Here is a 3,287-nt window from a genome sequence, read left to right as displayed (position 1 = left end):
CATTACAGTTTTAGGAGAAAGGGCAAGGCTTCATCTATGGTTGATAGTAGGGTTGAAGGTATCCAGAAATTGCAGAGAATTAAAAAATCCATGTATATCTACATTTATCTAGATCATATTACATGTAGGTCCTGGAGAAGCAGGAAGCAGCATCAGAAAATAGCTGACACATAGAAACAGATGTCTGTGCAGCACAAACTCAAGCAACACAGTTTCCTCAACTGTGGCATCAGCAATACCCACCCATCCAACACCACCCATCAACAAAGTTTTGAAAAGAAACTTTCCATGTAAAAATATAGTTGCCCAGTAATTTTTACCCTTGAGACAATAAAATTTAAAGAAAAATAAAACACCCAGACTAACATCAGCTTTAATGCTGGCAGTGGCGATGCCCTTCTCCCTGCAGAGACAGGACCTGCTGTTTTGATCACTGAGGCGGGAGGGCCACATCGCTGCCCCTCAGCAACACTGCAGAGAGCTGTCTTCAAGACTCTTAGTCCCTACAATAGCCTACAATAGCCTCACAGGGAGGGTCCACTGATCTAGAGAAGGCTGATCTAGAGGGTCCACTGATCTAGAGAAGGCTGGTCGGTTCAAACACCCACAGGAGCCAGAGGGAAGGAAGAAAGTAAATGGGTTGGAGAGGACTAGGGCCCCTGGAGAGGAGCTGTACGTCTCAAAGGTGGTGAAAAAGCAAGATGTCGTGTGCATGACATGGTCTCATGTCTATAAAATTGCAAAAAAAGATACAGATACGGCCTACAAACATGTATGCATGTATGTACACACATGTCTAAGTAATGATTTCAATGCCTGTGACATGTGTTGAAGGCTGTACATGAAGTTGAGGACACGGATTCTCCCTGGATGGAGGGCTGGATGCTCCTGTGAGCAGGCAGGAAGCCTGGCCATACCCAAGAGGGGAAACTGGGCACATGAGAGATGATCACAGTCCTGTTTTATGCTGATTATACATGAGAATAAGAGAAATATATAAAACTACTCAAAGGTATAAATGGAAAACAGCACAGAGGGCATAACGCTGCTCAGCTCCAACCACCCCTCTGCCTCCCCCAGGGGCACACAGCCAGGGTCACCAGACATCCTGCAGTTTCTAAAGGAGCAGGAAACCTGGGTTTTCTTGAGAAATTGAAACACTGCAGCTTCCAGCCTCTCAGGGAAGAAACCACTGATTCTGTACCATGTCTTCCAGAAAACACCATGAAGAAAAACAAAACAAATCCTCGGGGCCACCTCCAGTACAAGCCAGTTTGCACCCCTAATCTGGAGCAAACCAAGTTTGCATGAGGTTATGTGTAGAGGGAGTCCAGGGCCTTCCAGGTCCTCTCTGAGGGGGAGGTGGAGAACAGTGAGACCATAAATCGCCTCATGTACATTCAACTCAAATTCTGTTACCAAATGAATTATTTTTTAAAGTTGTTTTCCATTTTGAGAGACTTGAAGGTTTGAGATTGTACATAAGGACCATTCTACCTTGCATCTCCATAGATAATGGTACGCAGCACAACAGGCCCAAAACGTTCATGGTTTGGGGTCAGACCACACATGGTTGTGAGATTTGGGGATGAGACAAGTCTCCTGACAAGGCCAAGGCTGATGGGTGGGGAGAACCATGATGGAGCAGCTGTGCGGTTACCCAAGTGTCTGAGCCATTGGTTCCGGCTCCACAGATTCTGAGCCTCAGCTATCACAGGCTCCTGAGCCTGTTCCAGGCATCTGACTTAATCCACCTCCACGGCTGAATTTTTCTCTGATAGGTCCTCAGCGAAGGTGACTCGCATACCAGTGGCCGTGATCCACCAGACCATCACAGCACTGTGTCTACCGAGCTGACATCTCAAGACAAGGGCTCCGTTTACGCCATGTGCTATTGCTTCTTCCGCCTGCCGCAGCTCTTCTCCCCCTGTGCGGCCTTCTCGCTTGTGGCTGACATGGGCATTCGGAGAGGGGCCATAGGTAACTGGTCCATGTCCTTCTGGTGCATCTGCTTCGTTGTAACCCTCGTCACCTCCATAGTCTACTTATGTGAGCTCTGGTCCCGCTTTCTTACTTCTGGTGCAACTTCTCCATCCCCTATGCCTGCTACGCCACTCTCATCTGCCTCTCGGCCTCCATCATCTACTCCATCACCTACGTCCAGTTCCTGCCTTATGGTCCTTACCGGGACTGGGCAATCGCTGCCGCTGCTTTCTCCTGCATCGCGTCTGTGTTTTATGCCCTGGATACGGCCCTCATGAGAAACTGGTATGATAATGATGATGTCACCTGCTACGTGCACACCGTGCCAGGCCTGCTGAAGGTGCTGGAGACCTTCATGGCTGGTGTCATCTTCACCTTCACCATCAACATCTCCACGTACCTGCACCAGCCGGCCCTGGAGTGGTGTGTGGCCGTGTACTCCATCTGCTTCACCCCAGCAGCCCTGGCCATCTTGTTGAACTTGGGCGAATGGCAACCCAGGCCACTCGGGCCCTTCCCCCTCTTCCAGCTTGTGCTCAGCCTGCTCTCCGTCCTCCTCTATGTCAGTGCTCTGGTCCTCTGGGCACTCTACCAGTCCAATGAGGAGTTTGGTGGACAGCTCCAGTGGTCCAGTGATATGGGCTGTATCAATGGGCTCAGCTACACCCTGTGCTTCTGGGACCAGAAACTGACTGTGGCCATCCTGACAGCTGTCAACCTGCTGGTTTATGTGGCCGACATGGTGTGCTGGGCCCGCCAGGTTTCTGTAGGGACTTGGGGTCAGTCCAGTGCTCGCGATCCCCTCCACTCACAAGGGGGTGTCTTTAAAGAGCTCTGTCAGCCCCTGATGTCCTCTTCCTGGCTCTCCCCTCTCCCTGCCCGCAGTCTTCCCCACTCATCTCACTCTCATTTCTGTTTCCTTCCCTCCTGCTCTGTCTCCCTCCTGTCTGGTGTGGTTGCACACATTCTGTTTCCCTTCTTTCTCCTGCTTCTCCCATTTTTCCTACATTTTTCTACCGTTTGCCCCTTTCCTGGTCATCCCTGCTTTTCTCATCTCCTGTGTCCTGACCACCTCTCCCCATCTCCCTTTTCCTGATCAGAGCAGCCTGGTGTAAACCAAGCTCCCACTCAAGATCAAATTCAAAACTAAGACAGAAAAGATTGAAAATAACCCAGGTGTTCATCTTTAGGAAGTGGATTAATAAGCGACGATGTAGTGCCAGAGGGATGCTCTGCAGCAGTGACAGGGAAATGTCTCCTGCTGCTGCTTCTAAGTGGCATCAGTCATGTCAGACTCTGCGTGA

The 3,287-nt window shown here is 50.0% G+C and overlaps 1 pseudogene; it reads left to right on the top strand.

Moving 5' to 3' along the window:
* Nucleotides 1–1,604: 1,604 nt before the first annotated feature.
* Nucleotides 1,605–2,936, top strand: LOC114109123 (myeloid-associated differentiation marker-like; annotated as a pseudogene).
* The last annotated feature ends 351 nt before the right edge of the window (nt 2,937–3,287 follow it).

The sequence above is a fragment of the Ovis aries genome, chromosome 18, assembly GCF_016772045.2.
Source record: "Ovis aries strain OAR_USU_Benz2616 breed Rambouillet chromosome 18, ARS-UI_Ramb_v3.0, whole genome shotgun sequence".
Lineage (NCBI taxonomy): Eukaryota > Metazoa > Chordata > Mammalia > Artiodactyla > Bovidae > Ovis > Ovis aries.
This window is presented reverse-complemented; position numbering and strand designations above follow the sequence as displayed.